General features: G+C 32.5%; 1 long non-coding RNA gene across 1 annotated transcript; it reads left to right on the top strand.

Annotated features, from left to right (window-relative positions):
• The first annotated feature begins 7084 nt into the window (after positions 1 to 7084).
• LOC130512773 (uncharacterized) lies at positions 7085 to 8579 on the top strand. Its single transcript, XR_008946358.1, has 4 exons — positions 7085 to 7647; positions 7867 to 8078; positions 8272 to 8405; positions 8489 to 8579. It is a non-coding gene; the product is annotated as an uncharacterized LOC130512773 (long non-coding RNA).
• The last annotated feature ends 4238 nt before the right edge of the window (positions 8580 to 12817 follow it).

Genomic DNA, 12817 nt, shown 5'->3' with positions numbered 1-12817 from the left:
ATATATGTGGGCCGATTCACCCACCGTGCGGGCCATTTAAGTATTTCATGGTATTGATTGACGCATCTACTAGATGGTCAAGTGTGTGTCTTTTGACAACACGAAATACGGCTTTCGCAAAGTTCATTGCCCAGATAATAAAGCTGAGAACGCAGTTCTCAGAGTATGCCATTAAGAAAGTAAGGCTTGACAATGCTGGTGAGTTTACATCACAAGCCTTTGATGATTATTGTATGTCAATGGGGATTGATGTAGAACATCCAGTTCCCCATGTGCATACACAAAATGGCATGGCCGAGTCGTTGATAAAACGGTTACAGTTGATTGCAAGACCGTTAGTCTTGAGAACAAAGCTCCCAATTTCTGTATGGGGTCATGCTATTTTGCATGCGGCTGCACTGATTCGGTTGAGACCGAGTGCATATCATAAGTACTCCGCATCACAATTAGCATCTAGGCAAGAGCCAGATGTATCCCATCTCCGTGTCTTGGGTGTGCGGTCTATATTTCGATAGCTCCGCCACAAAGAACAAAAATGGGCCCACAAAGGAGATTGGAAATATATGTGGGTTATACGTCACCAAGAATTATAAGATATCTGGAACCAGTAACTGGTGATATGTTCACGGCAAGATTCGCCGATTGCCATTTTAATGAGGATGAATTTCTAGCATTAGGGGAGAAATTCGAAAAAATTCCTAAAGAGATTACATGGTGTACACAGTCGTTGTTACACCTAGATCTCCCTACGAATCAAAGAAAGCTGGAAGTTCAGAAAATTGTGCATTTGCATAAATTGGCAAACCAGTTACCAGATGCGTTCACAGATACGAGAAAGGTGACGAAATCATATATACCCGCTGCAAATGTTCCATCAAGAGTTGTTGTTCCTGGGGAATAAACTGATGGAAACAAAATAAATGAACCTGGGGTTCAGTTAAAGATGGGGAGACCAGCGGGTTCAAAAGATAAAAATCCCCGAAAGAAAAAGAAATTGGTTGAGGAAAGTGGAAAGGTTCCAGAAGAACCTGATATTGAAAAATGTCTGAAAGAAGGCATAAGTGAAAAGGTTCAAAAAGAACCAAATAAAGATATGGATCCAGATGACGAGGAGGGAACAGAAAAGTATGAGATTTCCATCAACTACGCCCTTGATCAAAAGTTATTGATCACAAATAAAATAAAAGATGTTGATGGAATGTTCTCCTTTTCTGTGTCCAAAGAAATCGATCACGAAAGTGATGATCCCGATCCAAGGTCTATTTTAGAATGTCAGAAAAGACATGATTGGGAGGAGTGGAAGAATGCCATTCAAATTGAATTACTCTCCCTGAATAAAAGAGATGTCTTTGGATCTATTGTCATAACGCCTGAGAATATAAATCATGTTGGGTATAAGTGGGTATTCGTGAGAAAAAGAAATGAAAAGAATGAAGTAACACGATATAATACCCGATTAGTAGCCCACGATTTTTCTCAGAGACCGGGAGTTGATTTTGAGGAAACGTATTTCCCGGTAATGGATGCAATTACGTTTAGATTTTTGATGAGCCTTACGGCGTCAAAAACTCTTGAAATGCATCTCATGGACGTTGTGACAGCTTATTTGTATGGATCGTTGGATAATGATATATATATATGAGACTCCTTGAAGGATTGAAAATGTCAGGGGCATTGGAAGAAAAATCCAGGGAGGTATGTTCGGTCAAGTTACAGCGATCACTCTACGGATCAAAATAATCCGGACGCATGTGGTACAATCGCTTAAGTGACTATCTCTTGAGTAAAGGATATGTGAACAATGCGATATGTCCCTGCGTTTTTGTTAAGAAATCGTCATCTGGCTTTGTGATCATCGCTGTATATGTAGATGACCTGAACATGATTGGAACTCAAAAAGAGGTTGATGATGCTCGAACTCATATGAAAGAGGAGTTCGAAATAAAAGATCTCGGTAAGACAAAGTTTTGTCTTGGGCTCCAGATAGAGCATCTCCGAGAAGGAATATTTGTGCATCAATCAAACTATACGAAAAGGTTATTAAAACGCTTTCGTATGGACCAAGCGACTCCTTTGAGTACTCCAATGGTTGGGAGATCTCTCAATGTTGAGAGTGATCCTTTTAGGCCCTGTGAAGATAGCGAGAAGATATTAGGTCCTGAAGTACCTTATATGAGTGCTATCGGTGGGTTTTTATACTTAGCAAACTGTACCAGGCCTGATATTGCTTTTGCAACTAATCTCTTAACAAGATATAGCTCTGCTCCTACTCACAGGCATTGGAACGGAATAAAACATTTATTCCGCTATTTACAAGGTATAGTTGATTTAGGGCTAATGTATTTTAGAAAACCCGAGTTTGGTTTTGCAGATGCAGGATACTTAGCAGATCCTCATAAGGCTCGATCGCAAACCGGCTATGTTTTTACAATTGGTGGAACTGCGATCTCTTGGCGGTCTCAGAAACAAACTCTGGTTGCAACTTCTTCAAATCATGCAGAGACTATTGCGCTTCACGAAGCATGTCGAGAATGTGTGTGGCTAAGGTCAATGAGTCACCACATACAAGATTCAAGTGGAATAGTTAACAAGAAAGAGCCGACGAAAGTTTTTGAAGATAACTCGGCTTGCGTCGCTCAACTCAAAGAAGGCTATATCAAGAGCGACAGGACAAAGCACATCCCTCCAAGATTTTTCTCGTACATTCAGGAACTCGATAAAAATAAAGAAGTGGACATCGAATATGTACGGTCATGCGACAATCCGGCTGACTTGTTTACCAAGTCTCTTCCAACTACAACATTCCGAAAACACGTCTACGGTATTGGAATGCGGCGTTTGCATGACATATGAAGAAAAGACTATGTTCATTATGTTAGGAGGAGATTATGTTACAGTACTTTTTTTGTCCTAGTCATGGTTTTTATCCAATTGAATTTTTCCATGATTAGGTTTTTAATGAGATTGTACGTAATATAGAATGAATAATTAAGGGGAAGTGTTAAATATAATGATTGTTCATTCTTCTGACACTTGGAAAAAGCACTTATGCTTATCAGTTATCATCAATACATATGTCATTTATTAGGACAAATGTCTTTATTTTATCACAAATTAGGGCCGATCCGCCCTACGGGCGGGATAAAATTTAACAAATAATTTCAGTAGTTAAAATAAATATTTAATATAAACTGTTATGATTTAAAAATATACATATTAGATTAATTTTGTACATATTATTGTACTTGAAGAGTAAATGAAACTGTTATCTGAAAATTATGATTTTTAAAATAAATATTACTTTTTTACTTTAAAAATATGATTTTCTTTTCTCTTGTTAAAAGGTTCAAGATGATTTTCTTTTGTTAAATAATCAATGTTTTAATTATATATTAAGAATTGGATGTAGCATTACATCCTTTTTTTTTCATTTTTGTTAATAGAAAAGAAACAAACTTGTTAATAAATGCACATATTTTTTGTTAAATTTTATATACTTTAGTGGATTATCTTATGTTTTTACTAAATATAGCTTTTACAGTAGATTGTTGTTCAAACTTTTGTTTGAGTTAAAATGTATTATTAATTATAAAATTATTTATGTAATATTATATATTTAATTAATTATTTTGACCAAGATAATGAAAAATATACATGTTTGCTATAAATTTAATATTTATAAAGGTACTTGAAAATCAAGTAAATTTTGTTTTAATAAAAAAATGATTATAGTTTTGAAATAAATGTTGCTGTTCAATTGAAAAAAATGTTACTGGTTAATTTCATAATATAAATTTTAAATTTTAATTTTTTTAAATTCATTGTTTTGATTATAAATTTACTAAATTTTACGATATATTCTTGTTGAAATTTTATTTGAGGTAAAATGTATAATTAATAATAATATTATTTATGTAATATTTGATATTTTATTAATATATTCCACAAAATAATAAAATTAGTATTCATGTTTTGATTGAACTTTTTTATTCATTATATTTCAAAAAATAAAGTAAATTATGTTATCTGAATAGATGATTTTGATTTTCAAAACGAATGTTATTGATGCATTTTCCTAATAAAAATTTTCAATTTCTGAAAAAGACTGTTTTAGTTATAAGTTAATTTTGTGGATGTTTTTCATATTTTGTTAAATTTTATGGAAATTTTCCTTATTTTTGTTTTCTTGATTGTTGAGAAAATTTTATTTTGTTCTCTAATTTCATAATATTGTGAATTGTGTTTTAATTAAGTTCTTTTTTTCTGCAAATACACTGATTGTATAAATTTATTTAGTTGATATTGTGCAATTAATTATAAATTGATAGATTATATTTCTTCCCAAAGTGATCAACCTACTGTGAGATCTCTCCAAAATGAAACTAATGAATTTATTTCTTCCAAAATTAAAAACTACAAACTCATTTCTCCATGATATAGTTAAAATTTAATAATCCATACACTATGTTTTTAGTCGGTTTACTGTCTACCAAATATTGTCCAATCGGCTTAACCAAACCAAAGTTTAATTTCAACCAAATCTAACCAAAAAGCTAAGTTAACCTGATTTCTTCGGCTTCTTTATCTGATTTTCCTTCAGTTCATGACCAAGCCATTTCAGCATCTTTACATTCAACGAAGTACTATGTGATGTTATTTGTCACAATGCTCTGTTGCTCTTTCTTCAGATGTTCTAATCACATTAATGTGATGTCACAATAACCTTAATCTATATATATCTATACTATTAAAGTAAAATACCTAATAGCTTTTTGCCACTGCTTTTTGAGTTATTTACGACCAAATGCAACTGCATTTCCTTTTCTTTATGTCGCCACATTAGTACTAACTAATCACAACTCTTCGATTTTTAAACCATATCAATATCAAAACCTCACTTAAAGCCCATTACCGAGTATTAAAAAGTAAGTCCATAAGTGCAGGCTTTTTTAATTCAAAACAGAAATAATTGTTCAGCCCATCACAATCCTCTTGATTATCAAACTGAAAACCGCATCGAAATCATCTTCTGCTTTGTCAAACCCTATACCTGATATAAAAACACTAACCAAGATGAATATAACATATAAATAAACAGAAATGTAAGTCAATGTTTAGATTATACATCACACCTACATATATGTGGTCTTCCTTTACAAAATGCAATATATAATGGTCAACACTTTGATCAGACCACAAATATTTTTTAATATCATTATTTATTTACCAATCTAATTATTTTTAAAATAATATTCAAATTTATATATAGTTGGGATACCATATCTATTTGAACTATAATTATTCCACTCATCCCCTAATATTCGTAATCGGATTTAAAAATAGCTAACTAAATTGAACATTCATTAATAATACTCCTAAATTTTAGCAAGTATCAATAATATTATCGATCAAAACAGCATCTATTTTTAAAATGCAAGTTATGATTTTCCTTAAATCACGTTTCATATAAATGTAAAATCAAAATCAATACAATATTAAAAGGTAAATAATCTCAACTCTTAGTCTGTCCACGTCGACATATTAAATCGACTAATAGGAGAAGAGTAATTCGCCACGTCAGATTCGTTATTTAAATCAGTTGGGTTTCAATCGCGCTGGGCTTTATAACTTATCTGTAGGTCCACCAAGACCACAAACCTGCTTCTTACGACTTCAATCAAGCTAAGCGGAGTCTCCCCGACGCTTCTACTTCATCTTCTCCAATCTCTGTTTTTTTTTCAGTAACCTTCTCAATCAATGACGCTGTTAAAGCTATTCATCAATGTTGTGATCTATCTTCCCTTGGCAATTCTCTTATATAAAGCTCTATCTCTAAACCTAAATCCATCCTAATTAAAAAAAAAATATTATGCAAAAACTATATCCATGGCAATGAATTCTGCCGCGAAGTCTCAACTTACCGCCGGAAAAACTCCTGTCTCCATATATTTCAGTGACATCTTACCAGGTCCATCTGAGTCACAGCTCCGATTCCGGGTAATCCACCAATTAACATACTGAAACGACAATCTTATTAGGCTGAGTCGTTTACTTTTTCTTTCTTCTTATATTTGCAGAGAATCTTATAAATGTTGGTGAAGCATTCTTCTTCAACTGTGCTGAGAAGGCAACAATTCTTGGTACAAACGCGTTGTGACTCGAAAGCCCATCTCCCAAAACTCATCAGAGCAATGAGTTCCAAATCGGAGGCCACAGACGCTGAGAGTGTTCTTCGAACCGTCACACCATCGCTCGACCCCGAACGACACAAAGGCCAAGCTGGTTAGAATTCGAAATCGAAGATCTTTTTTATGAATTTTTTTGAATCTAAAAGTTTGAGTCTTTGAGGGGTTAAAGCTCTCGTGTGTTGTAAAAACTTGATTCTACTTTAAGGGAAGATAGCTGTGATTGGAGGGCGTCGTGAATTCACTGGAGCTCCTTATTGTGCCGCCATTTCAGCTGTCGGTTCGAAATGAAATGAGGAGGCGAAAACGTTAGGTGGTAAGGGAAGCTGGTTGGTGAAAGATAGTCCCATGAAGCCATATATATTGTAGTGATCAATATTGAGACTGGGTTGCTGATGATTTGCTTTGATGTTTCTAAGGTTAACTTCTGCTTCTGGGGCATTGTTCAAATATGATGCTGCGGCTGGTGGAACTGAGGCGCATCTAGCACTCTCTTCAGCTAAAGCGTCACAAAAAGCTCTGTGTGATAAAACTATCTTTCCTGTTCCAATTCATTCATCAAAGATCTTGAAACGGTCCGTCCTTAGGGTTGTAGAATCTCGACAATACCTGCTACCTCAGAAGTGTCCTTCAGGGCCTCACCTACACTCTTCCTTTTGCTATTTTTGCCTTAACTCACATACACTCCTCTCACTGTAAGTATTCTCCTCCTCTTAGTTCTGGCTTTGGTTTCGCGTATTATGTATATCTGATATCTGCTATCAGCCTATCAATGAAATTTCTCTTAAGTTTCATATAGTCTACTGCTTGCAAGCTTTTTAATTTTCTTTCTTCATTTGTTGCTATGCATCTTTGACATAGCATTTGGTTTTGGTAGGCGACCCATGGGAAGGAAACAAGATTCTGCTTCTCGGTTAGTTGAGAAAAATATAGCAAAGTCTCTTTGTATAGATGAGAAACCAATGCATCAAACCAAGATTTTAAACTGCCTCAAAAACTTTGTCATGCATCTTAAGGTGGAGCGTCACGAGCAGGCTCGAGGGACGGCGGTGACTTGTTTTAACTGTCGAAGCATTGATGCTTATTAGGCCTCCTTGATAGCAACAGCCTCCTTGACCTCGGTGGCTTCACTGCCCGTTTCCTTGGCAGGTTCACTTCTTCTGGGACAGTAAAAGTTGATAGAGGGAAAGTCCTGGACAGTGTGGTTGGTGTCTTGAATGTGATCTTCCCTCCGTCCTCTGTGAAAACCTTTTACTCTTTGTCTTTGCTGTGTTCTGCTCTGGTTCAGTGATCTCAGTTTTCTTTTTTTCTTACAGAGCAAGACAGAGACCATGAATGGTAATTCAAGGAGAGAATCAGAAACTGAGTCTTCATCAAGCCTTGAGTCTTGAGACCCTCCTAGCAGATCATCTGCTTTTGATAGATTTCCTAGCAGATCATCTGCTTTTGATAGCTTACGAAGGTACTCATATCTCCAAACACCATCTTATGCACACTGACACAAAAATAAAAAATGTCTACTGTGTTTGATATTGGGTATCTGAGTCAGACTTTACGTAACAGTTTGATGTTTGATTAGTGATAAAGGCCGGGTTCTATCTGAGTCAGACTTATCATCATCATTCCCTTACTTTCTTCAACTAATATGATTCATGATATCTGATTATGAAAACTTTCGCAGATAGAAGAGGAGGGTCTGGTTACAGAAAAAATGAAATTACTCGAAAAACGGTAATGAAGCTGCACATGAAGAGTTGATGAGATTCTTCCGAGCATCTCACCGTTGCGGAGATTATTGCATGGCTTAACAACGGCAGCAGTGAAGATGGCGGTTCTTGGTTGGCCGCCTTCACTGAGATTTCATCAAGAGATATAAACGTTTCTTTGATCTTGGTAAGTAATTGTTCTTATTTGATCGATTTATGGTTTCTCTTTTAGAAACAATCTATATTGTGAAAGTTCTTCAGCTTTTACTATTTTTGTAATCCTTCCTTTACAAGTGTTTTCTCTATCCCTAAAATAGTTGATGGATTTCTTTTTCTTTTGTTGTTTTGTAACTGAGTGATGGGTTTGTGTTTGGTTTCAGTTGCAGAGATGGTGGATTGCATTTATGAAATTAGCCTCTGGACCCAAGTCCTTCAGCTCCAGCATCCGATGAAAAGCTTTTCAGAACGTCTGGATCTTATATTCTCGGCTTCCACCACCGTATACAATCATTTGGTAATACTTCGAAGAACCAACAATAATGATGATTCCGTTGGTGCTAACGTAAATATCTCTCGGTCTCTGCCAATCTGTATTAGTTGTTACACACCAGAATGGAGCTTCGTTGGCAGAGCAATTGAAGAAGGGTGTTGTTCTCCCTAGAGGTCAGACACATGGTCTATCTACACTAATCAGTAAGTGTTAAAAGACTATTGTCTATGTTAAATGTTGCTTAACACATTATTCTTATAGCTTATAAAGTATACTAATGTTCTTTTTTTTTACTGTTTTGTGATTTTTTATGGCTTTGGATCACTTGCAGGAACTTAACATTCTAGGGGTTTAACTGTGGTCCAGCTAGGATCATGAAATGCAAATATCTTGACTTGAACGCAAAAATACACACAGCGTTACAGAAACCAGGTACTTGGACTGAAACCTGGTACTTGGACTTCACATGGTGGTTTTCAAATAATCTTGCAGTGGAAGAGATATGATTGAAACGCATGAGCAGGTTATCCTCTTATTTCCTATAGTCTTAAGGGATTTGTTACTGCTTCGAAACTTCCATTCAGTTGGTAATTGTATGTTGGCTCACATCTGCGGTTTAAACAAGCAGAAGAGACTGCAACTAAGCTAAATTTGGATTAATTAGTGGTGATTGGTGAATAAGTTAGTAGGATCTTTCCATCTTTGTTGCCATAACTTAATTCAGTTTCTAATCATGTGTGGTTTTGAATGTTTATTTGTTTTGATTTGAAAATTTACATATGTGTATATGCCTTGCAAGATGTCAAGGAGCCGATTTGCTCTGTAGCTAAACTACAAGGAGAAGATGGAGATTCATAAAAACCTAAGTGAACAAGAAGTCAAATCTTGAAGCTAATGAAGGAGCTCTTTGGTATATTTTGGGTAGAGGGGAGGTTCAAAAATAAGAGAAACACGTCATGCAAAAGTTCCCAAATGTCTTTTGGTACCTGTTTCAGTGATGATTTGTTTTAAACGTGTCTCTCTATTATACTGCTTTACTGTAAAATCTCTAAACTAATAATGTTGGAACAGTAGAATTTTATTAATTTTTTATATTTGTATAGTTTAATAAATTAGTTTATTTCACCTTTTATATATTCATTATTTATTAATGGCTTCCTATTTTTTATTCATCCAATATCCTACATCTTATTTTGATCCAATCATCTATTCGCACACTATTCATTCATGCATTCAATTAACAAATGTTGGATTCAAAGTCTTACATCATCTTTCGGAAGTTCAACGCTACAAATAAAAAATTATTTATTATGATATCATCAAAATATATTAGAGTCAAACTATGAAAAATAACACCGAACTTTAAAACAAAACAAAAGATAATCTCACTAAAGTAAAATATGGGCACCCTTACATAATATTACATTTTACACACTTCAAATTCATGTTATCTTATAAATTACTAAATTTTAAAATTAAAATTTAATATTGCACCATCAGACATAGTAAAGAAATGGTTTATTTCCTAATATCATTATTTCGTACTCGATTGCAAAATGTTAACATAAATCTAAAATAGTATTTTAAAATGTGTTATTGGAGAACTTAGTTATTCTTCACACTTATTTATTTATGATAAGTTTAGATATTCTTCGTGTTTGTATTAGTATTCACAAAGATTAATCCAGCTTAAGAAAAACATAGAATATAATTTATTAACTAAAATATTGTTCGCATTTGTATGCTGTTTTAATTAAATTTGTGTGTATGTATATTTATGTTCATATATTTATGTGTGTACCATACCCGATTGATTTTGGTTGTGTGCAGCCAGAATGTTGTTAAACTTTATAATTTGCTAAGTATTCTAATAACATAAAATATATTGTTCAAAAATAAAAATAAAAAGCTTTAAATAAATTTTAAATAATATATAATTAGTTATGGATACAAAAAAAAAATTCCATGTAAAATTAGTTTTTTTTTTCTTGACTTATCCATGGAAAATTAGTTAAACTGAACAAAAAATATATTTTCACCATTTTTTCATCATAAACTATTAAACATCAAATATTTTCCGCGCGTAGCGCGGACATCGCATCTAGTATAAGGAAAACGATGATGCACTTATGACTTAATGAATACTACCAAATATATTTTTCCGATAAAATAGGTAACTAAAGTCTATACTATTAATGCATTAAGGAGTACTATTAACATTAATTTGGAGATCTCGCCAAGATATATTTTCATAGAAATGCCATTTTCATATTTGTTTTTCTTTAAATTACTCACGCCTATAAAATAGGTAACTGAAATTACTACTATTAATTAATTAGCTAATACTATACAAAATTAGATCTCCCGAAGATATAGATTATTCTCCAAGTTTTCTAAAAACCTAAACACTCCGCCAAACCCTCTTCCTATTATAAATAACGACGTCTTTTGACTATAGAAACATATACTGTCAAACAAACAAATACGCACAAGTAAACATTCTTTACACTGACCCAAAATTGAGTAAGAAAAAAAAAATGAAAACATTATTTACACAAATTTGTGTAAAGTTCACACTATTAAACTTATATGTTCCATGTAATGTTTTGAAACTCATCCCGGACACTGAATCAGACAACTTTCCGGACCACTTGGTCATTGGATCGATCACGGGTTAATAAATTAATTAATTTTTAAGTTAAATATTCTCTAAATGTTTTTTAAAACATAAAATAATAGTTTGGATGTGTATATACTTTATGAAATCTAAAAATATCAAGACTTAAAATTCATAAATATTTAAACATATAATATCTATACTATTAAAGTAAAATACCTAATAGGTTTTTACCTTTATTTTTAAGTTATTTACAATACTATGCCATTTCCTTTTTGAAAATTTTAATTAATTTTGTCCAATATACTAAATCAGAATGCAGCATTTATTAATCCATGTTTACTCCTAATATCTCTCTTTAAATCTTTTTTAACTGTTTCTTTTCGGAAACTTAAAGGCCATGTACGTTACATAAACATGTATATATATATATACTCTATAAATAAGTTTACCAAGATACATTTCACATACACGTTTTTGTGTCATCAAAGTGTGTATGTTTTCAGAAGAATTAATGTTTGTTACACTAAACATACACATATACTTTTGTTTGTTATTGAATATCTCATAGCTAATCATCAAGAAAATTATGCAACATAATGAATAGTTTTCAGACGTTATTCCAACTTTCATACATAAGTTTTCCTGATAGGCAACTCAATCTATAAACATAACTAAACAGATTTCGAAGTAAGATAGGCAACTCAAATATTTTTAGGAAAATAATAACAAATCAATACAATTAAAACAACAGTTTTTTTAACATTCATTTTATTTAGAGAAGTAAGTACATGAATGCGCTTATCTTTAGTTTTAAATAAAAAATGGAATTAAACCAACCGAATAACCAACTGAGATATAGGAAAATTACGGGTCGCAAGAAAATGTTAAAGTCAGACATATCAAATTTATAGTTTTGTAACATGTTAAATTATTGTGTTTAATGTCCACCTCACATTATATGTTATCAAATATTCTCAATGTATAATCCTAATTGCATAAGTAATCGAGACAGACTTTTATGAATATAATCACTATAATTGTAGACTTATTTGATATAATATCTACAAAATTTAATATAAATTTAATTTATTATTATGTTTTTAGTAATATTGTTTTTTTCAAATCAAAAGACAAAACCAAAAGAAAAAACCAACGGCGATTTAATACTTACAAATATGTTAACAGTTTTTATATCTCAAGAACAGAAAAACTAAAATCAAATTGGAACCAAACTAGAAACCCAATAGGTATCTGAATATCTTAAATACAGTTTATATTCTTACAAATTATATTTAATTTAAAATTTAAAAATATTCTAAAACTGCCACCTGTAAACCGAACTACCCAAAAACAGATTACCCTACTACTTTTTATCCAAAATATTTTAAATTATCTTAATTTCCCGTTAGAACATAATTACTCAAATATTTTTATCCAAAATATCTAAATTTATCTTAATTTCAATCCAATTATTCAAAATTATTCAAAAAAGAACCTGACGAGAACCGAACTGAACTCAAAAGTTTAACGGGTTCCTAATATTATAATCCGAACCAAACCGAAAACCAAATTAACTAGGCCAAAACCAAATTCAAATTCATAAATAACCGAATGGCTCTTATATCTTTTTGAACTGAAAAACGAAAATCAAACCAGAATCAACATGAAAACAAAAAAAAAAGAATAATACAAATTGGAACCAAATCAAAAACCAAACATCTATATCTAAACATATTAGTGAACCAACAAACAAGTTAATAAATATGTTAACAAGAAATAATTCCGCGCTTTGAAAGCGCGGGTCAAAATCTAGTAT

This window comes from Raphanus sativus, chromosome 5 (assembly GCF_000801105.2).
Source record: "Raphanus sativus cultivar WK10039 chromosome 5, ASM80110v3, whole genome shotgun sequence".
Lineage (NCBI taxonomy): Eukaryota > Viridiplantae > Streptophyta > Magnoliopsida > Brassicales > Brassicaceae > Raphanus > Raphanus sativus.
Note: the sequence above shows the minus strand (reverse complement) of the source record. Positions and strands in the feature narration are given on the sequence as shown.